The sequence below is a fragment of the Epinephelus fuscoguttatus genome, linkage group LG23, assembly GCF_011397635.1.
Source record: "Epinephelus fuscoguttatus linkage group LG23, E.fuscoguttatus.final_Chr_v1".
Classification (NCBI taxonomy): Eukaryota; Metazoa; Chordata; class Actinopteri; order Perciformes; family Serranidae; genus Epinephelus; species Epinephelus fuscoguttatus.
Genome location: NC_064774.1, coordinates 3,251,016 through 3,275,521, shown reverse-complemented (window position 1 = coordinate 3,275,521; position 24,506 = coordinate 3,251,016). Strand labels below are relative to the sequence as shown.

Below are 24,506 nucleotides of genomic sequence, written 5' to 3'. Positions count from 1 at the left end.
CATTATGTGCATTACACGCAGGTGAAATTTCATGAAGGTATGAAAAATGAGATTCCATCGACTAATCTTCAGGTGAACTTCTGCTTTTGCTGAATTAAAGATTCTCCGGATGATACCACCTGTGGATGTTTTCCACTTCCTTTGTGACTAAAGGAACTAAACTCTCTAAATACTCTTACCCTACTCTCTTATTGTCATACCTTCTCATACCTTGTCTTATTTTTATGCTGTCTTACATGTTTTTATATACGTAACATCTTATTTTATGTTTTATCTTTTTTGTTTTACATTTGTAATGTTAATGCAATGTTATATATTTTGTCTTTTATGATTTTTACTTGTTTTTAAGCACATTGAGTTTACGCCTGCCGTATGAAATGTGCTATATGAATAAATTTGACTTTGACTTTGACTGTAGTTTGCACACCTTCAGCTTTGTGTAGAAACATCAGTGTGACAGATGACCCAGTAGCTCTCACTGTAGTGAGCGTCATTTGACAGCTACATTAAAGAAATTTTGGAGGATATCGCAGGAAGCTGGATCAGGAACACTCAGTCAGGTAAGTTACAATAAAACAGCCTACCACAAAAGTCACTACTTGTTAATAAATAACAATTATCAACTAGCTTCTGACATCACTGACATCTAAACTGACCAAACCAATAAATCACTGGGTTATTCACTCACTCAGTCTCTTTGTTTTAAAGCTTCAGTGGAATATTTGATTCATGATAGATTATAAAACATAGATTAAACAAAACTATTATTACTACTATTATCCCTGCTGTGTTGTTGACACTGCTGCTCCTGTCAGTCTTAAAACCTTATCAAGTTCCTGCTGTTCTACAATTTTGTTTTTTTATTTCTACTTTTACTCCTAAACTGCCACTCAAAAGTTTTTGTCCTGAAAATGATGACTGAATAAAACAATACCTCATGTCATTATAAAAACAGTGTTGTGGTGTAGATTATCAGATAATAATAAAAACAGAATCATCTTCACGACAGTTTACAGTAGAAACAGTCTCTTACTTTGTGTCTGAGGGTCCAGCTTCATTACTGAACAATGGAGGATGATCTTTACTGCGGCCACTCTCCAAAGACAGCTGACAGCTGGACACTGGAGACTCTGATCTGTCCCCGTCTGCCTCCAAATCAGCCATCTTCCCAAATCTGAGAGAACTGTAACACACATACACAGTGTGATGAAGTCAGTAACTTCTTATTTATAGGACATGATTACATATTGGCTGGGTATTGTTATGACATACAGTAGGGGAGAGCGGGGTCAGTTGGGACCCTTTTGTATGATTACTCACAGACTACTTGAACAGTAATGAAAATAATTTGATCTCTGAACAGATACAGGCGTCTGCTAACTATTTATCAGGTTTTAGAGCCCAACCCAAACGTGAAAGGCACAGTTTTGTTAAATGTACAAGGAGTGCATTTTCCCAAAGTTCTGACTCCCTGGGACAGTTGGGACACCGTGTTCTGGGCTGGGCTTTAAATATATATAAGCTGGACTTACAGTTTACATCCATGTCAGTGAAAACATGGAAGCTTCACACACAGAAGATCTATACAATCAGCACAGTTTCAAGATCAGTGTCACCAACTCAGTCTCTGACCAAATGTCTCCCCTTCTGTTCCTGAGATATGACGTTTAATAACGACCAGAGAAGTGTTTGATGCAGAACATGATGATGTCACAGTGAAGGTGACCTTTGACCTCTTAGATATAAGATGTCTTCAGGAAACTGTCAGACTTGACCGCAGCTTTTGTCAATAGGCTCGTTCAAGATGAAGTGCGCCTCGCCTGGAGAGTAGACGAGATCAGAGCTGCAGCAGGAGGCGGTGACAAAAAGCTGCAGTCAAGTCTGACAGTTTCCTGACAGTTTCCTGACAGTTTCCAGCAGCCTTCAGTCTGTACAGGAAGTCACAGAAACACTCACATCCTGTCAGATATGATGATGATTTATTCAAATATAATCAGACTCATATATCAGTTTGTTCTCAGTCTCCAGTTGTTTTAATTCTGATAGATTGATTTATTAAAATCTAACCAAAACTCAGTGTAACAAAGAGCAGGGAGAGCTGACTGTACACTCAACATCTTCCTATCCAACAAAACTGCGCCACAATCCCTCGGCACAGTCCCGTTTTCTCTCTGTGTGTCTATAAACTAGAGCTTTTCACTGTGACGCACATTCAAAGAGTTGACACAAGAGCGCGCCCGAAGCACCGGAGCGCGCAGATCCGTAGCTGCGCGCAGGCCTCGTGTTTAACAGGAAAAGCCTGGTTGTAAAAACAGCGTCAGATGATGGTGGTGGTAAAAGCAAGTGTGATGATGAAGCTGTGAAGATGTGGCACTGACCCAACCAACCCTACTCTCCCCTAGAACACACTAAACAATGAATAAACATCAACACTCACCGTGTCTCACACGACCTGTCTTCCTCTCACTGCTCTGTGCACTTTAAAATGGAGTCTGAACACACCACTGACTTTACACTTTCACTTTCGCTCTTCCTCTCTGTTGGCACCTCCCCCCCTTTGACTCGTGAAGTTATTTATTGAGAGTAACACAGAGACTTAGAGTCGAGCTTTGGGACTCCTCAACAGTCTCTGTTATTAGGATTATTATTATTTTGGTGCATTAACATCAGAAATCAACACAACAACAGCCAGGCTGCCTCTGTTCCCTTCTCTGTGACGCTGACTGTTTGCAGGGGGGCGGGGCTATGCTGCACACACACACACACACACACACACACACACACACACACACACACACTCACACACACACACACACACACACATCATACGAGTTATTACAAAAGATCACAAACACATGAGACAAACACAACTGTTTCATCTGACAGTAAAAAGTATTTAACTTAGAGTAGAATAAGACAGAATATCTTTCTTGTCATTGTGCATGTACAACCACATTTAATGCAGCCTCCTCAGAGCAAACTCTCCATGGCTCCTCAAAGTGGTGGCCTTTGCTCTTGACTTTACTGTTCTTCAGATAGCACAGTTGGGATGGGGGACAAAACACCGAACGTTGCAGAATGCTCAGAAAACATCTGTTTGGAACATCCATCAATTTTCGGACAGTTGATACGGACACTTTAGAGTCACCAGTTAACCTGCATGTCTTTGGACTGTGGGAGGAAGCTGGAGCACCTGGAGGAAACCCACGCTGACACGGGGAGAACATGCCAACTCCACACAGAAGGGCCCCCCACCCTGGGTTCAAACCAGGATGGCTCCAGACTAACTGTTTCTTCAGTCGCAGCACTGTCGCCTCTGACTGGACATTTTAGGAGCACATTTTAAATCATCCTGCAATGCAGTTGTTCACATTTTTGGCCATTTTAACTGCATCATAAACTCTACAGAGTCTACTGTATATTAACACTGGACTGTTTGATTACTGAAGTATTTAACATCACACAGACTGGTGGTCATTCTTAAACTAACATGTGTACACATGTGAAGCCCTGACTATATCTGACTGATCTTTGATGAAAGCTGTTGTCTTGTATCAAATATGAAGCTTATAGTCAGACACACTTTATTTATTTTATAATATTTTAGTGATTGTAATGTATGTCAGCAAACACCCAGTTTATTGACTTATAGTCCTCGTCAGTCAAAAAAAGCTCTACATGTGATTTATATCTTGTTATCTTCAGGAACAGACGAGTTCAGCACTGTTCATCGACTTATATGACATATATATGAATATGACAGCAGCGATCGCTGGACGTTTCCATGGCAACGAGTAAAACAGTCTGGAGGGCTGTCTGTCAGCCGCTCGCAGTCTCCGCCCTCGCAGACTTTACGTGACGACGGTAGATACGTCACACAACTGAAGTGGGCAAGGGCTCAGTCCGCAGGTCCGGAGGGCAGACATGTGGATTCAGCCTCCGACTTCACCCTAACTTTTGGTCACCGCCTCCTGCTGCCGCCGCCTGCTCTCGTCCACTTTACAGGCGAGGCGGGTTCACCTGGAACGATTCACCTGATGACGTGATTCTCGTGGTTAACTAGCACCCACTCCTGGACTTTCCCTCTCCCACACACTGGCCCACACTGGCGGTCTCACTCCACTGTTAGACAACATGAAAAAAAGGAAAAATGCCGGCACATTTGCGGGTCGCAAACCAGCGGGTAGTTGTAAAATATACCTGCACTGACTCAGTCTGGAGCCCTGATAATATCATCAAATGATTCAGAGGACCTGGAGAAATTCCTCCATGTCAGGGGCAAGGCTGGAAACCAACACTGAAGGCCTGCGACCTTTGACCTCCCAGGCTGCATTGCATTCAAAACCAACACGACTGCATAAAGGATATTACTACATGGACTGAGGAACACTTTGGAAGCCCACTGTGGGTAAACACAGTTCATCGCTGCGTTTTACCTCACTGAACACAGGAGCTGCTGGTCTACCGCTGCCTCCATCCGTTAGCTTGTTTGTGTTGTTGTGTGTTTTAAAGGGTTAGTTCACATTCACCAAAGTCACACATGAACACAATAACGGCTTCAGTCCCCCGTAGGAAATCGCTGCTTGACAGCGAGCTAAAGTGGTTCAAGTTTACACACATATTGGTTTTATTTCTAGGTGGCTAAAATATATTTTGCCGCTGCCCCCGTCCGTACACGTCCCGTGTGTTGAGCGCCATCTACTGCAGGTAATACACTGACTGTGGCTACGTGTCTCATACAGCCTCACTTCAAAAGATCCAAACTGTCCCTTTAATATAAACTGTGTGTCACAGAAATGCTTTTTCTTTTTCTCTTATGGGTTCCATACCATTCATTTATCTTTAGTATTTATTCAGGGCAGTTTGGCTGCATGTTCTTTCACAGCAAAGCTCCAGAAACACAAACACACAGAATCAATACAACAAACAAGGTGCAGTTATTATAGGCAGGTTTTACCTTTTATTTCTTCATGTGTTATTTATCATCTGTGTTTCATCTGCTTTACTTGTGACATAAAATTGGCCATTTTCAACATCAGTAAGTTTCACTCAAACGGCTAAAAATGTTTAGCATTTTATGTGATATGATGAAGCAAAGTGACATTTCAGTGACATGGTTCTTTTTGTTTGGAACAAAATAAAGCCCCGTTTATCACCTCTGTAAAAAACACATCAAATCCACTCTGACCTCAAAACTCAAAAAACAAAACTTTCTTCCTGACAAGTCGACATTTTGGACATTTCAAATGGGACTGGGCGAACTGTCAGTGTGACAGAAATACAGGAGGGATGTTAAATGTGTTGTCTAAACACGGATTGACAAACAACACGGCGACAAACCTCTCTGTATGTACAACATATTAATTTACATCCTATGTACACGGCTGTGAGCTGACACACACATTAATACTACAGTCAACTCTAAAGCTCTGAAGGTACTGTGGATTCTCCGCTGGGTATCGTCAGATGAATTCAGGGGGTTTTATAAACATTAAAAAATGTTTGTGTCCTTGAAGTCAACTTCATGGTGTTGGCTATAAAGCTCTGTGGTGGTTTTTTTTATGTGTGTGTGACTTTCTGCTGATGCTGTAGACGACGGTGGAGCTCTGATGTTTCCCCCAGGCTCCGAAAGGGACAACGATGATGGTGGCGTTGTCCTCTGAGCCGTACTGCAACGCCTGAAAAGAATAAAATCCTCTCTGGTTCTTCCGTGCTCAGCCTTATTTTTTTCTTCTTATTTATTTATTAGTGCCGTTTGAATTCGGTTACGGCAGACGGACGGCAATCTGAAATGGAATGAAGCCCACAGACGGCAGACAGTAGCTACAAAACAGTAGTGGAACGCGCCCCATCTGCCCACAGCACAATGCTCTTAAAGCCCTACGCTATCAAAAGCTGGCAAAATACATTGATTTTATTTCATGGCCTTGACATTAACCTGTCATATTGTTGAGTTATCAAGGACACTTTCATGTTTTTGTGTGTGTACAGGAATGTTAAAGATATCACTGAGGAAAACCAGGTTGATGTGACGTTGTTGAATCAGGGAATCCGTGTGGATCCTAATTAACTTCACATTGGCATTGTTTCCGTGGTACCGACACCTAATTTCAACCCATTGCGTGCTGCCACCACGGAATGTGGTGTTAAGAGGTCGTGGTCATTTCACGTATTTCTGTGACATCAGGTTGAGATAACAGGATAGAAACTAAACCCAGGATCATGACACTGTTTGGTCCAACATAGCTAAATGCTACCTGCTGTTAGCGGCTACATGTATTTGCTTATCAATAACTAACTAAACTTTAAACTGTTAATGATATTTAATAATATTCAGGAGGGCTGACGTTAGATAATGTTTCCTAATATTGTCAGGAGGTGGCGCTAATCGCCAAATTATTATAAATCTGTACATAAATATTGTATTATGCATATATATGTGTTGTAAACTCAACAATCTGAGTTTGACCTGTAGTTAGTGCAGCTGTTCTCACCTCTCGCTCTGTCTCTGTAAATGAGTCCCAGTAAGATGGTGGACAGCAGGTAAGGAGCTCCAGCCACCAGGTGGCGCAGCAGAGCGGAGACAGACAGCAGAGGAGGTGGAGGATCACGGCCTGCAGGAGGCGCTGCAGAGAGAAACTGAATCTGAGACACTTCCTGGTGCTCGTCAGCAGTCGGAGCTTTTTGGACTCGACTTTAAATCCCCTGAAAACTTGGGTATTTCTCTAGAACAGTAAATATTCATGACTAAAAAAACAGAGTTACATTTTATGAAACATTCTCAAGTTTTCTGCAGTGGTGAAAGAAGTACTCAGATTCTCTGACTTGAGCAAAAGTAGAAATACTACACTGTACAAAGTGTTATTTATGAGACATCTATGTCAAAGTGTTACTTTATTTCACAGTTACCAGGAAAACTTTTCTAAAATACTGAAAACAGACTGAAATATTCTTCATTCAAAGATAAAAGTTGTAAAGTAAACTAGACTCAACTTAAAAAACAATCACACACATTTTCTCCTCTGGACTTCAAATTTGAATTTCTTCTTCTTTGTGTTTTCGTCACATTGCACTGCTGGTTTTATGCATGAAGAGTTGAAGACAAATGTAACTTGAGTGAAACCGAGAGTCCAGAGTGCTGCTCAGGAAAGTCTCAGGAACGTACACAGAACACAACAAGACAACAAGGATCTGACATGAACTTATTAAACTCACTGAGTGCTCATGGAAATATCTGCTTTATTAAATATTGATCAACTCCATGCAAACATTCAAAATCAGACTCAAATGATCAGATGACTCAAGATGAGGGAACAAAGCACTGCTAGATTTAAATATTAAAGTAAAGCTCATCAAAAACCTGAGAAGATGTACAGATGGTGAAAGGTATGTGGAATAAAAGTATAAAGTCAATGGAAAGTACAAGGAGCTCAAAATGTAGCTCAAGTACAGCACTTAGTTACATCCCACCACTGCTGTGTGAGGATGTCCACATACTTTTGTCCAGATAGAGAAGTTATGAGTTTTTGAAATGTAATGATTTATTTTCTGAGCCCACTAGATGGCGATCTTGATTTAAAGAAAACAGCTCAAGGACAGTCCAGTGTGCCTGTAACCCTTTCTTGAACAGAGAGCGCCATCTAGTGGGCTCAGAAGATAAAGACAAATATTATTATTTTGATGCTGATACTTTTGTACTTTCACTCTAGTAACATTTTGAATAAAGAACCAGTAATGGAGTATTTTTATAGTGTGGATATACTATTTTCACTTACAGTAAAAGATGTGAATACTGTGAGCACTGGAAATATGGAACAGTATTCTGATGATTTAATGCCAAAATGTGGGTGCACTGTCATGAAACCAAAAAATATAAAGTTCTTCCTTTTGGATTGGAACGTCAATTAATGTTTAAGGAGCATCAAATTATCTCCATCTACTGGTGACTAAAAGTAACTACAACAACACTGTGTTTAAAACACACAATAACAACAAAGTACAACAGTTGACAAAAGTCCTTTTGTAGCATTTATTTGAATCACCGCACTATTATACAGTATACACACACACACACACACACACACACACACACACACACACACAAAAACTGATGCTGCTGCTTCAGCATCTTTGGATCATCAGGACACAGCTGATCTTCTCTACACATCCACCGTCCTGTTTACCACTTTAGAGTTTACCTCCATCTGATGAGAGAAGAAGACAAGAGAAGTTATAAAGCAGCTGTCAGTCAGTGATGCAGCACATCCAGTATAAAGACCAGTAGGGACTTCCTGTTCAGAGCAGAGTGGAGCGGCTGTGTAGCGTAGTCGGCTTCCTTCCAGCTCTCATGTTAACGTGTTGGAGTGAACACACTGAGCTGGAAGCTCACAGACCTGCAGAGACTTTGGGCATCAAGTCTGTTTACTCTGCAGATTTCACTCAAGTACACAGTGTAAATAAACTGCTGAGAGTCCTGAACGCATCATGGCTGCACAAACATCAGGATTCACTTTAATGATGGATTTACTGAGTCTGTTAGAACAAATGACTGATGGACAGATATATCATGTTAAATGTTCTACATGTTCATCCAAAGACTGAACAGCAACACATCAGCTGTGATTACTGGACTTCAGCAGAGCTTCTGCTCTGTATAAAGAACACATGGTTACTAAATGTAATGATGGTTCTATAAAATAAGAGCCAGTGATTTGTAGGCTTCAGTCAGACTGATCTCAGAGCTGTGACAAAGATGAAGACAACAAACACTTTAAAGAGGACATATTATGCTCATTAACAGCTTCATATTTGGATTCTGGGTTTCTACTAGAACCTGTTTACATGCTTTAATGTTCAAACTAGAATTACCGCCTCATAGTTGTATGCCTTATAAAGAAATCTTAGCTTCAGTAGAACAAGCCGTTGAACACAGGGTATTCACAACAGTCTGAAGTCTGAGGTTTTTGTTCACAGGGATTACTTTTACATACATTTACCTCATTATCTGAAACTTTGGCCACATTTAATACCAACATCCTTCATTGTAACACTATAGACTATATAAAACACACACACACACACACACACACACACACACACACACACACACACAGAAACAGGAAAGCATGACAGGTCCCCTGTTATCAAGGTCAGATTTGATGGTGTGACAGTTTGATGAAGGAGGACAGCTGTCTCTATACATGTTGTGATGCTGTCAGCTGTAATCCAGCTTCACTTCCTGTAGACATGAACACAACAACAGTCGTCTTCACATCAACTTAAACACATGATCTCAACAAGCTTCTTTCTGATCTGATTGGCTGACTGTTCTCTCTGTCTGTCTCTCTGTCCTCTCCTGAAGACTGTCACCATTCCCCTCTTTGAGCCACTGAGAAAGTCTGAGGTTTACAGGAAGTACTGGATCTTTGCTCTGATACTAACTGTGTTTAATATAATACTGCTGAAACCAGCATGGACCCACTCCAACCCTCTACTGACCTCAGAGTCTCCAGTTTACAGTGTGGACTCTCCTTGAGACCACACAGCAGCTTCACATCTGAATCCTGCAGGTTGTTGTTACTCAGGTCCAGCTCTCTCAGATGGGAGGGTTTGAACTTCAGAGCTGCGGCCAGAGAAACACAGCTGATCTCTGACAAACTGCACTTCTTCAGTCTGAATAAAGAACAAATGATGTAGATAAAAATCATTAATCAAACAATCAGATGTGTTCAGATGTTAAATGTGTAGCTCAACATTACTATGTCCTGATAAATGAGCTTTGCCCTAAACTGAGTAGAGTGACTTTGTCATTGTGTTATTGTGCTGATCCCTACAAGATGCAGGTTAAAGACTGGAAAATACAAAAAGTGAAAAACAGCTCTCATAAATATCATTGACAACGTGCTGCTACTTCAATAAAGATGTAGTGACTTCACCTCTTAAACTTTGCCAGCTCCACCAGTGGCTCCATCATCACTAACTCATGTTGTGCAGCCAAACACAAATCACTTATTTAAAGAATCATGAGGGTAAATTTAAGTTGAAATCAAGTGTTTAAAGCAGGGCTGTTCAATTACAAATTCAACTGGGCCGGATTTTAAACCAGAAAATGTTGATGGGCCAGACATTTTCAGCAGCAGGCAACCTATTGGAAACTTTTTTGTTTTAGCTATTGGTGATGACACATTTCTACACAGGTGCAAATTACTGTAGTAAAAGTAGCAATGTTTTAGTGTCATATCTGAAAATAACAGAATAAAAAAGAGCTGTCAATGCACAGAAGCATAAGTGACAGACAGACAGACAGGCAGACACACACACACACACACACACACACACACACCAGCAAAGAGGCTGCAGTGCAGATGAAGGGAGTATAACTTCAAGATTCCTCTCGTTGACATCAGTATCAGTCATTCATCCTGCTCTCTGTCCCACCTCTACTGAGGACACTCAGGCCCAATCCCAAACCGGCCCCTAACCCCTCGCCCTATTCACTCCCCCTCCGTTTGCGCGGTCACGCGGATCTCCGCCATATTAAGGGCCGTCCCAAACCAATTATCGCTGAGTGCGAGTGGACTGCTCAGCCCTTAGATAGTGAGTGTGCATCAGTGCAGGCTTCTGATGAGCCCAGCAGGAAGCGCAACATCACAATGGAGGAAACAACGTACAAATGAAAGAGTTCCGTCTTTCTACTTTGTAAAATATTTTAGATCAAACACACACATTTGTTTTCCTCACACTGACTTTACAGTCTCAAACAAACTCACAGAATGTTTGGTGTCAAAAGATGAAAACCTACATGTCCATATGCTTAAATAAACTATTTAAAACTGTCTAAAAAATTCCTCATCCCATTCTCATAATTTAAACAAATATATAATTCTGTGTTCACAGGGACAGAAGAAAAAACAAAGCAGTTAATCAATCTATGGATTAAATATGAGAGTCTCTTCACTAAAAAGAGGAACGCTGCAAAACAGGGATGGAGGTGAGATTGCCCAGATGAATGAAGCTGTAAATGCGTAAACTGTGTGTAGAAAATATGAACAAGTGAATCACTTTGATTACACTGCACTGTATCTCTTATCTGACTCATTCAAGTTTATTTTTTATTATAATTAAATTTAATTAATATTTAAATGTTTTTTTTATAGCCTGTTGCTCTATTTTGCTTTCACAAAGCGTCTGTCTGTATCCATGGTTACATCTGCTTCCTACTTCCGGTAGAGTGGTGAGGACGTCCCATGGTTTGGCTTCTCTTTCATACACTTCCCCTTCATCAGGAGTGCCCTCCGCAGCTGCGAGTGTAACTTGATTTCGAGTGACACTCCGTAGTGAAGTGGTAGTGGGTAGGGAGTGGTTTGGGATTGGGCCTCACTGTCCACAGGTAGGCTGTCTCAGGTACATTTTAAGATAAGTGACAAGCTAAGTTAAACAGACTACATACCAGGGCTGTAGTCAAACAAAGAAAATCTTGGTAGACCAAAGTTGCACATAATCTTCAACTAATCAATTAGTTATGGAAAAAAAAAAAAAATCTGCATGTTATGTTTACTTCTGCGGTGGTGTATCTGTGTCACTCTGCAGTTACAACTCCAAAACACTAGTCAGTGGTGGAGGACTGTGTTAAGTGCTGTAAAGTTTAGTTCAAATCAAACTTTATTTATATAGTTGATTCAAAACACACATTAAACACATTAAACATGGCTTAATAGAGACAGTTTCAAACACAAGTACACAAATCAGCTTCATTATAACTCGCAGCATTCACAGACAAACACTTGTCTTTATCTGGACACATTTTCCCTGCAAATACAACATGCTAACGTTATTAGCACAAGCCTATGGCATTTTACATTGTATAAATTAGCCTAACGTCTAGCGATCTTTTCGTCTACTCACATAAAACCAGGGACAACAGCAACATGTAACAAAGGTAACGGCATATAATTTGACTCCATTACAACTCACAACATTCACTGAAAAAAAAAATGTCTTAAACACGTTTTCCAAATAAATACAACATGCTAACGTTATTAGCACAAGCCTATGGCATTTTACATGGTATACATTAGCCTAGCGACAAGCGGAGATTTCCTCTGCTCATATGAAGCCAGGATAAATCCCGAAGTATAAATCCCTGAAGGGTAAACCACACAAAGGACTTAAAATGCTATTGTAGTAAAGGCTTTACTGTCCTCACAATTTATTGTTTCTTATCTGTGAAATACAAGCAAATACAAGCTTCGTTTCCACTGAGGGAAATGGTTTCAGCTTACAGAAACAGACGGGAGGTCTGCGTCACCTCGACACTGAACATAGGGTGGGTGAGTCCAATTTTATTTCAACAACTGGGGTGTTTTGAAAACACCCCCATTTTCACTGATAACTTAGCCTGTCTTAATAATAAGACAGGATTAATAATGGATTAATCTTGGAAAGCTGTTGATGTAGCACTTTTCTCCTTATGAAAGTAACATGGCGATTATTCAATTAATGAGAATTTGGTGGGACGAGAACATAGCGACCAAATAATCGACTAGTCAACCAGGAGACTGCAGCCCTACTACATACAGACAGCTTTCATTTTAGTTTGCTTTAACTATTTGCTATTGGTCCCACTAGTGTGATGTGCTTGTGTAAAATGTGATTGTAAACCATAACGGCGGTGAATGAGGGACAGAGCAGATTGAAATATGTCTTTCTACATGCTGAACACGTTTATTGATAAAGCACTGGCTTTTTACTGCTCAAGGTTTTATTGCACTTACTTATAGTAACAAGCGTACTTGTTGTCAACTAGAGGAATCTTGAAGTTATACTCCCTTCATCTGCACCACGGCTTCTCTGCTGTTGTCTGACTTCAGTCTGTTTTGTGTGTGTGTGTGTGTGTATGTGTGTGTGGAGGAGGTCAGCATGCAGAATGCTGGAGAGAGTCTGCAGCATGATGATACATGAAACCAAAAACTACAAAGTAACAATGAAAGAGACGATAACAGCGGAGCTTATTAGAACTACAGTCTTGATTCATTTTGCCCCGGGCTGTTTAATACAGAGTCTCCACACCAATCCCTACCCAGCCACTCTGAGGTTGCTTCTGGTCCTGATATAGCCTGCAGGCCGCCAACTGAATAGGCCTGCTGTAAAGGTTAGGAGTGAATTTTCAAGTCATTTAAATTAAAGTTATAATATGCAGGATTGTTGCTTACAGTTTGTAACACACTTGCCAGTGAAAGTGAAAGTAAAAGCCAACCCCAGACTCATTCTTGTTTGGCATTTCTTCTCACTATATTTGTGTTTTCAGGTGTTGTATCTCTTTGATTCCTGCTGCTTACAGTCTGGCATCTGGTCCCCACCTTTTTATAAAGCCCTGAGCTCACCTGAGCGCTGTGGGGGTACACGCCCAGAAACTTCCCAAACACAGAAAATAAGAAGAAAGTAAGAAAACACAGGCAGAGGGCAGAGTCTCTGTAGATAAATACACCAGCACACACTGAGAGTGGCTCATAAGTGATGATTGAGAGGGATTATTTCTGTATGAGTCTATACACTGTTTTTAAGGAAGATCCTGCAGAGTTTATCTTTAAGGTTTTAGCTCCACATTGCTCTGCCACACTCAATGGATTAAACCACTGAACAAGACAAATAGACTTCATTGTGGATCAGTATAATATCAGCCTGATGTCTGCAGTTTAGTGTCAACACAACTTTCACATCATAATAATCTCAGCACAGGAGTAAAAAATGGTGTCTGACCTCAGAGTCTCCAGTTTACAGTGTGGACTCTCCAGAAAATCACACAGCTGCTTCACTCCTGAATCCTGAAGGTAGTTCTTATTCAGGTCCAGCTCTATCAGATGGGAGGGGTTGGACTTCAGAGCTGAGGCCAGTGAAACACAGCTGATCTCTGACAAACTGCAGTTCCTCAGTCTGAATGAAGAATAAATGATGTAGATAAAAATCATGAATAAAACAATCAGATGTGTTCAGATGTGTTAAATGTGTAGCTCAACATTACTATGTCCTGATCAATGAGCTTTGTCCTAAACTGAGTAGAGTGACTTTGTCATTGTGTTATTGTGGATCATCATGATGTCAGCCTTCTACAGACATCATCCAAATGTCACCACAACATTCATTCACCTATTCATATCAACACAGATTAACAACATGCTGCTGATCTCAGTCAAGTCTGTATTTAGAGGATCAATATCAAATCAGACACGTTGGACTAAAAACTGTTCATTCATTTATTTCTTACATGACCTTCATACTGTATTTGTATATGGAATAAAAAGGAGAGGGACACATTTGTTCAAGTTTGTTCAACAGTCACATGCACATTAAAAGAGTTATTGGTGGCAGTAAATATTCCTCCTGTCCATACTGAGTGTGAAGTGGTCTCTTCTTAACCCAGCTACACTGTAAGAAATGTCTTCATAAGTTCAGATCAAACTAATATGAAGCTTCAGCAGTCTGAGTTATCCAAATCAAGAGGGTGTGGACCAAAGTTACAGACTGTTTAGCACCAAACTCCCTCTTTGAGTTTCACATAGATGGCTTCTTTTACACCTTGCAACTGTCTTCAAAGGAGTGTACACTCCTTCGAAGACAGCAATGTGCACATTTTGGACAGGGAAGACAGATGGTTTGAAAGAGGTGTAAAAGAAGCCATCTATGTGAAACTGGAAAAGCCATCGACACCACCTATCCCCCACCTATAATGCTGTCCTTTCATCCTTGCCCAGGAGGTTTAACAACTTAACTTCTAAAAACAATGGCGTTCACAAATGGCCTCATGTGACTCTAACGACTCCAATTGCAGCATTGCAGCAGGAGTTTCAACGACTGTTGTTGACACACCATTGGAGCACGAACGAACCAGTGACATCATTGGCCTTGTGAAGACCTCCCCAGAGGTTAAATACCTGGGTGCTTCCACACCAGTTTGTCAGACTAGTTCCAGCCTAGTCAGACAAGCATGAACTGATGAAGCGTCTTGGATAAGAGGTGAAACGTCTTCTGAGACAAAACCAAATCCAGTTGCGTTCGATTCAATTGCCTTGAGATAACTATGACCTGGATGAATGAGAATATCCACAGGTATGTAACCAGAGGCTGTCAACTTAAGTAACGTCACCTGTGTGGGTCGAGGAGGAGGGAGAGAAACGCAGCCCAGCGACAGGAAAACACAGTAAAGACTCTCACACTGAGCTCAAATCAAAGCAGTGCACATAAACAAGGTCAATAACATCAATAAAATATTTGCTTTCTTTCAGGGGGGTGGGGGATCCCACTGATAGAGGATACACTTGATAGCAACTGGGATTGTTCCACAGCACATCAGTCAACACATGGATGCATAGGGAAACAGGAGCCAGTGAATGCTTGTCATTTAGAAATGAGATCACATAGACGTATGAATCCAGATCATTAATGGTGCAGTCCTAATGGGCGTGTGAGTGTGAAAGAATATCAACCTGTCCTTAAAGTCCAAGATGTTTCCAGTGCAGACTATTTATTTGCTTATTGTTGCAGTCTAAAGGTCTGTGACTTCAAATGATTATGTGACGTTAACATGAAAACAAAGAAACCTCAGAACCTCAGGAATCTTAAATTCTCTTTGGATAAATCTCAAACTTGATGGTGTCTAAATGTTCTAAATCATCATTTCTCTGCCTTTCATAACCAACTGTTCAGCCATTTGGAAAGACACAACATTTCTGAAAACACTGAAAGCTTTATAACCTCAGTCAAGGATTTATATTATATATATCCAAAAACAAACAAACAAACACCTACATAAGCAAGTGAACTGACCTCAGAGTCTCCAGTCTACAGTTTGGACTCTCCAGTCCAGCACACAGCTGCTTCACTCCTGAATCCTGCAGGTTGTAGTTGTGACTCAGGTCCAGCTCTCTCAGATGGGAGGGGTTGGACTTCAGAGCTGAGGCCACGACTTCACAGTCAGTCTCTGAGAGTCCACACCAAGTAAATCTGACATGACACATATATTACAAAATCTGTTATTGTCAAAGAGACACTTTATATTTACTTTATGGATTTGATGATAAAACAGTTTGAAATATCCTGTTTTGATGGACTGAAAATAGTTAAGAATAAAAAAACAACACAAAGAATTCAAACTAATTAAAAGCTGATTCATGACCAGAATTACTGCCTCGTGGTCGATGCTTCACCAGTCAAGTTACACTTACAGTTTACATCCATGTCTGTCCAGACTCATATGTGTCCATGACAGTAGACAATGATTCAAATATGGTGTTGCTGCAAAGAAGCTACTTATTCTAAAACACAGACGCTTCACACACATCTTCAACCCGACAGCACAGAAGATCTATACAATCAGCACAGTTTCAAGATCAGTGTCACCAACTCAGTCTCTGAGCAAATGTCTCCCCTTCTGTTCCTGAGATATGACGTTTAATAATGACCAGAGAAGTGTTTTATACAGAACATGATGATGTCACAGTGAAGTTGACCTTTGACCTTTTGGATATAAAATTTCATCACTTCATTATTTTATCCTGTTAGACATTAGTGTGAAGTTTTGTCATAATTACTGAATGAATTATTGAGTTATGGCCAAAAACACATTTTGTGAGGTCACAGTGATCTTGACCTTTGACCACCGAAATCTGATCAGTTTATTCTTAAGTCCAACTGGACGTTTGTGCCAAATTTAAAGAAATCCTCTCAAGGTGTTCTTGAGATGTCGTGGACAGACTGACAACCCAAAAACATGATGCCTCTGGCCACGACTGTCACGCGCGAGGCATGAAAAAGAGATAGCAACAACTGGATAAAAGCAGTTTTTAGGACTTCAGAAATCTCCTTTGGCAAATGATACAGATCTTATTTTAAATGTTTAAGCATAGTGGTGAATAAACTCAGGTATTATCTGCATGTCTGATTCTATAAAACACCTTACACAATCTGTTTATGGAGTAATAACTTTACTGCTTTCACTCAGAACCATCAAATACTGCCATACTGTGATGAAATGCTGCTGTGATAAAACCTCAACAACAACCTCTGAAGTCCATCATTTGTTTTATCAGGTTCACATGGCGCCTCCATCACATAAAGGTGAAAAACTGTCAACTGGACCAATGATTAGAAATAAATAGAAAAACTGTGTTCATTAACTCAACAGCTATAAACACAACCAACTGAAACATCTACATGTTTTGCACTCACAGCATTTGAAACAGCTCAAGAACATCTGTGACAAACCCTTACCCAGCCTTTCTGCAGTTCCTCACAGCTGGAATCAGTCTCCGTCGTCCAGCGTCTGTTGTCTTGTATTTCTCCAGGTCTAACTCATCCAGAACCTCCTCTGACATCTGCAGCATGTAGGCCAGAGCTGAGCAGTGGATCTCTGAGAGTTCTTTCTTTGATCTGTTCTCTGACTTCAGGAACTCTTGGATCTCCTGATGTACTGAGAGGTCGTTCATCTCCAGCAGACAGTGGAAGATGTTGATGCTTCTGTCAGGAGAGATCTTGTACGTGTTCATCCTCCTCAGGTTGTTGATGGCTCTCTGGATGATTTCTGGACCGTTGTCTGTCCGACCCAAAAGGCCTCCTAACAGTTTCTGGTTGGACTCCAGAGAGAGGCCATGAAGGAAGCGGACAAACAGATCCAGGTGACCATTTTTACTTTGAAGGGATTTCTTCATGGCTCTCTTTAAGAAGACATCCAGGGATCTGTAATTATTCCAGTCTCTCCCCAGGAAGTCCTCCAGTACCTTTGTGTTCCTGTTGGTGAAACAGTGGAACAGGTAGACTGCAGCCAGAAACTCCTGAACGCTCAGATGAACGAAGCAGTAGACTGTTTTCTGGAAGATCACACACTCTCTTTTGAAGATTTCTGTACAAACTCCTGAGTACACCGAGGCCTCTGTGACATCAAGACCACAGCGCTCCAGGTCTTCTTGGTAGAACATGATGTTTCCTTTCTCCAGATGTTCAAACGCCAGCCTCCCCAGCTTCAGAAGAACGTCCCTGTCAGCCTCCGTCAGCTCCTGTGGACTGGTCTCATGTCCTCATCATACTTGTGCTTCTTCCTCTTTGTCTGAACCAGCAGGAAGTGTGAGTACAGCTCAGTCAGGGTCTTGGGCAGCTCTCCTCTCTGCTCTGTAGTCAACATGTGATCCAGAACTGTAGCAGTGATCCAGCAGAAGACTGGGATTAGACACATGATGTGGAGGCTCCTGGATGTCTTCATGTGTGAGATGATTCTGCTGGACCGCTCTTCATCACTGACTCTCCTCCTGAAGTACTCCTCCTTCTGGGCGTCAGTGAAGCCTCGTACTTCTGTTACCCTGTCAACACATGCAGGAGGGATCTGATTGGCTGCTGCAGGTCGGGAAGTTATCCAGACCAGAGCCGAGGGAAGCAGCTTCCCCTTGATGAGGTTTGTCAACAGCACGTTGACTGATGACTTCTGTGTGACATCAGTCACAACCTCATTGTTGTGGAAATCCAGAGACAGTCTGCTTTCATCCAGGCCGTCAAAGATGAACAGAACTTTACAGACAGCGAGCTCCTCTGCTGTGACCTTCTGTAATGTTGGATGGAAAACACGGAGCAGAGTGAGAAGACTCAACTTCTCATCTCTGATCAAGTTCAGCTCCCTGAAGCAGCAGAATCACCACACTGACATCTTGGTTTTCCAAACCCTCGGCCCAGTCCAGAGTGAACTTCTGCACTGTGAAGGTTTTTCCAACGCCAGCGACGCCGTTGGTCAGAACCACTCTGATGTGTTTCTGTTGCTCAGGTAAGGCTTTAAAGATGTGCTGACACTTGATTGGAGTATCATGGAGGGTCTTCATCTTAGAAGCTCTCTCAAGCTGCTTCACCTCATGTTGGGTATTAACCTCTTCACTCTGTCCCTCTGTGATGTAGAGCTCAGTGTAGATCCTGTTGAGGAGGGTTTCACTTCCTGTTTCATCACTTCCTTCAGTCACACGTTCACATCTCCTCCTCATGCTGATCTTATGTTCATCTAAAACCTCCTGCAGACCACTGTCTGCTGAAAGAGAAGGAAACATGTCAGACTAAAGAAATAAATCTGGACTCTGATTATTTTCATGACCAACATTAAAACAAGTAACACAAACAAATGAAGGTTTTATACATTAGTTTTATAAAATCTTTCATGTCTACACTTTACAACACAAATAAACCAAGAAGAATCCTGTTGTGACGCCCCTCCCAATATCTTTGAGAATGTTTCAGCCAGTCTCATCAGGCAGCTGGCTGACATGGGAGGGTCGTTACCTTGATTAGGCTCACCTGGGCTTCCAAGCTATAAAAGCTGCCTAATCTGTTCACTTGGGGTACGTCCCAAGTCTCTTATTTTATACTACTAACTCCTTACTTGAACCGGAAGTCGTTTGAGCTCCGCCATCTTTAAGGCCGTCTCATGTCTCTTATTCCTGCCAGTAAGGAGTTAGTGTTAGGCGTTAGGAGGAATCTTTTAGGTGCGATGAGTAAGGTAACACGAGAGGTTCCTAACAGGAAGTCTTTTTCAGCTTGAGGCCATGACGTATAAATACCCGCCCCCTACATCGGGCTCATTTGAACGAGATGGCGGAGAAACAGTGCAAGTGTACCCGTTACATGCATTCTTTGCAATGAAACGCTGTAATTCACATGCCTACGTGACTACAAAGAGTAACGTTAATGATATTTCCTGCAAGACTGTCATGTTGTAATTAAGTTTATTTCATTTACAACCCGTTGCGCTGTTCAGCGGACTGTCTGTGATGTGTGGCTGTTAAATGTGCAGCTGCTCATGTCCAGAACCACACGTGTTGATATAATACTACACACACACACACACACACACACACACACACACACATTTGCCCATCATTAATTGTCCTGCATGTCATGTGAGTGGAATAATGGTTCATAGCCTGTAGGTAATATTAATTAATATTAATATTAATTAATATTATTACTTTCATTAATGTTGTTGTAAGATACTGTCATTACCGTCTGTCCTGCACCTCTGTCTGTGTGTGTGTCTCTCTCTCTCTCTCTCTCTTTCTGTCTCATTGTGTCATGTGGATTACTGTTAATTTGTTATGCTGATGTGTTCTGTACGACATCTATTGCACGTCTGTCCGTCCTGGAAGAGGGATCCCTCCTCAGTTGCTCTTCCTGAGCTTTCTACCGTTTTTCCCCGTTAAAGGGGTTTTTGGGGAGTTTTTCCTGATCAGCTTTGAGGGTCATAAGGACAGAGGGATGTCGTATGCTGTAAAGCCCTGTGAGGCAAATTGTGATTTGTGATATTGGGCTTTATAAATAAAATTGATTGATTGAGGCAGACTGACAGGTCTGATATGTTATTCACTCAGCAGCTGACTTGTTGAATGATGGCGAGTGGATTTAATAATAGTGATAATAATGATGATAATGATGCTGATCACAGTGACAGTGGCAGGGCTACAGACTGTTCTTTAATTGCCACAAACTTCGGCAAATGACTCAGTAACAATGGTAATACATGCAAACCTGTGTGACCAAAGTCGTGACGGCGGGGGGGTTACGGCTTTGATCAGCGAATATAATGTGACTTGGGATGTACACCAAACGCTGGCTCCGTTATGCAGCAGATCCAGCTGTGCCGCCCATAGGTGCCGCCGTCATCAGAAAAGGACGTCGCTTCACGTGACGCTTCAGAGTAAGGCCGTCTCATGTCTCTTATCAGCAATCCTCGCTCCTCACTCCTAACTCCTGACTCCTTCCATGTTTTTCTAAGTGGGAGGGACTAAACAGTTAGGTAAGGTGGCTAGGTTAGGTGGTTAGCAGTAAATTTAAGGGACTTGGGACGCACCCTTGGTCTCTCCCTTCCTTTCAGCTGACATCCACTGAGCATCTTTGGTTTTGGTTTGCACCTTCAATACCTCCACAGAACATCTGACACTCACCCATACATGGCTTTCATGACTGACTTTGCTGATCTACACACTTATTAAGTTAATTTTAGTTTAATAAATTCGGCTTGTTTTAAGTAAATCTTTTGTGTGGACTCCCTAATTGTCACATACTCTGAGCCAGTTCATGACACCTGTTTTCAGACATGATGACATCAGCAGACAGATGTACAGTCTTACTTTGTGCAGTGCTGGTCTGACTGGCTGTCTGCAGTCCAGCTCTTGTTCTGGATCTTTTTCCACACTGGGGACAGGAGGAGTCTCCTGATGAAGCAGACTGGTCCCAGTATGAGCTGATGCACTGTCTGCACAACCAGTGTCCACAGCTGGTAGAGACTGGATCCTTCAGGATGTCCTGACACAAACTACAGCAGGACGGCTGCTCCTCCACAGAAACATGACTCCTCTTCTTCTCTCTGTGGAGATGAACACATTATTTAGATCTCGTCCTGCAAACTGTGCTGAAAATTATTTGCTTTATTCACACACTCAGTCACAGGCAGTTCAAATATCTCATGGTGGAGCTTCATGAAAACCTCCTGAGTAATGTTGTGCTCCACTGTGAGACGACTTTCAAAAGGCAAAAAGCTCCCTCATGTTTTTCAACAGTCTCTTACTTTGTGTCTGAGGGTCCAGCTTCATTACTGAAGTTTAGAGGCTCATGTTTGGACCAATCACTCTTCATAGACAGACAGCTGGACACTGGAGACTCTGCTCTCTGTCTGTGGAAACAACAAATGTTTGACACATATTATTAGTCCTTGTAAAGGCCAGAGGTAATATTACAACAAGTCCTCCAACCCATACGACCACACTGATCCTATGTTCCTACCCTCTAATACGACCCACAGGAGTGTTTCCTAAAGTAGTGCCCCTACCAGTGTGGTTAGGTTTAGGAAAAGAATCATGGTTTGGCGGTGACCTCCCTACATGGACTTTGTTGCTCCTACATTATGTCATGTGACTTCCTGCTCTGGTCCCGTCATAATCACTACAGCAGCTGAAGGTCACAGCCGACACTGAACATAAATGTGGGTCATAATAACCTTCTCTTACAGACAACCTGTGGTGTCATTCTGTGAGGGAGGACAGTTTCTCATGTTTATTTCTCCATCTGCATCTTCTGAACATTTTATTACCTTCGCCAAGGAGGTTATTTTTCGCCAGCGTTGGTCTGTTTGTCTGCAAAATAACTCAAAAAGTTATGAACGGATTTTGATTAAATTTTCAGGAAAGGTGGATAATGGGACAAGGAACAGATGATACAATTTTGGTGGTGATTGGTTGAAGAGAAGTGGATAAAATAATAAAATAGTGCTAAATAGCACTGTGTATTCACCGAGTTTTAGAATAGACTCATTCCATGAGCAGACGTGTCATGCGCCACGGGTTGGCAGTGGCGAGTAGGCCTACCTGGGCTCATCAGGAATACATAAAGTCTGTCGCCTGACTGAATGGGGGTTTTCCTGACTCATCTACAAGACGCTGATGTTGATTAAAACTGTCTCCCAACTTGATGTTTTGGTCATGCACATAACGTTAGCAATTGACAAACGTTAGCGGTTAGTGAAAGTTAGCTAAAAGTTAGCCATTAGCTAATGTTAGCCAATGTTAGCGGTTAGCTAACATTAGCCAACGTTAGCGATTACATTGAAGACATCTTCAGCTGGTACTAGAGCCAGCACATTTTTAAACAGCCATAAACGGCAATGTTGCCTATTTCTTTCCAACAGTTGTGTTTATTCCTGCCGTTACAAAAGGCAGCATAACGTTAGCAATTTACAAATGTTAGCGGTTAGCGAAAGTTTGCTAAACATTAGTGATTTACAAACGTTAGTGGTTAGCGAAAGTTAGCTAAACATTAGTGATTACCTAACGTTAGCCAATGTTAGCGGTTAGCTAACGTTAGGGAGGGGAACGTGAGGGGGAGGAAATATCACCTACTTGGCGGAGGTCTGCACTCTGAGTGCTTTTCTAGTTTACAGCTGAAAACATGTTCATTGTGAGAGTGAAGAGTTTCTACATCAACATGTTTGAGGGTGATTTACTGAACACAACCTAAAATGATTTCAACATACACTTCACCAGTTGATTCACTAACACAACTGTACTGGACTCTACTGGACTCTACTGTGTTTCACAGGTGAATAACAGCTGTGAAGAAGAAAAACTGGATGCTGGTATCAGACGATCATATTTGCAGTACACATTTCATTTCAGCTAATAATGTCAGCGAACAAATTAATTAGAATTAACCTACATAAAAGTGAAAATTTGAGATGGCTTTATCTACAACATTAGTCAGTGTTGTTGTGTTGGGTTGGATGCAGACATGTTCAGCTCACTAACATTGCCAGAAATGTATCCAGTAAGGCAGCCTGGCCAAACCTGGCCCAGCACCGGCCCATACTTGGCATGATGGAAGAAATAAGTCGGGCCTCGTCTGGTTGCCTCACTCTGCTGAGACTCGGCATGAGTAATATCCCAGACTCGGGCCACAATCACACTGCCTAAATGCCAAAACTGATCATACAGTTAGATTTAAGCTGCAGACTCTAATGTGATGTCACAGGAAGCCAATCTTACAAAGGAGGACGACACTTGACACTGCTGATTTTTAATCAACCTTTTTTGCTTCAGTTTTTAGCACAAAACTAAATTATCTGTCAAAAACATTAAGTGACCAATGTGACCAATTGACATTGTCAAGAAATGACATAAATATGAAACAAAAAAATAGGGATGCACCGAAATGAAAATTTGGGGCCAAAGCTGAATAATATTAAACGCTTGGCCGAATACCGAATATCATTGTTTAGTTGTTGATTAGTTTTTGCAGATGAACCCCCTCCAGATTAGTGTTGTCGTGGTACCAAAACTGGGACCCACTGTACAATACCAATGAAAATATCATGGTTCTGAGTAGTATCACGATACCACAGCAAAAATGAGGCAGATGTGCCTTTTGTCATTTATAAAAAGATAAATCACTTTTCTATAATACATCAATGATATTTCAATGGAATAAATTACTTACTGACTTATTCATACTTCAAAAACAGCATCAATAAGTGATTAACATAGGGAGGATCAAAATAAAATAAATAAATGAAATAAAAATCAACCAGCCACCCTCCTCCCCTGACAAGTAAAGAACAGTCCCTTCATAAGTAAAGAACAGTCCCTAAAGTGCGGTGAGGTTTGTAGGCCGTTACTGCCACAATGACAGAAATGTGAAAGGCTCGTTTCTCCTCTGACACGCCACATACCTGTGTTCGGCTGGCTCGGCTGTTCAGGTACTACTAGGCAGTCATGACGCCAAGAAGAGGATATTACTGGAGCCAACTTCTCCATCGCCCGGTAAGCCGATGGTCGCCGTATTTGACAGGAATACATTACTGTCCGTTCAACCCACATCCGGTGGGATTCGCCTATCGTTTCTGCTGGTGGTTGAAATCTGTACTCACACAGCGTGCTGAATGATTTAAGCCTATTTTGCTCGCTCAAAACTATTTTTAGTCGCAAATGCGAGTGTGG

The 24,506-nt window shown here is 41.6% G+C and overlaps 1 pseudogene; it reads right to left on the bottom strand.

The window, feature by feature from the left end:
- Window positions 1-24,506, bottom strand: part of LOC125883942 (NACHT, LRR and PYD domains-containing protein 12-like) — a 169,867-nt pseudogene that overhangs the window by 10,963 nt on the left and 134,398 nt on the right.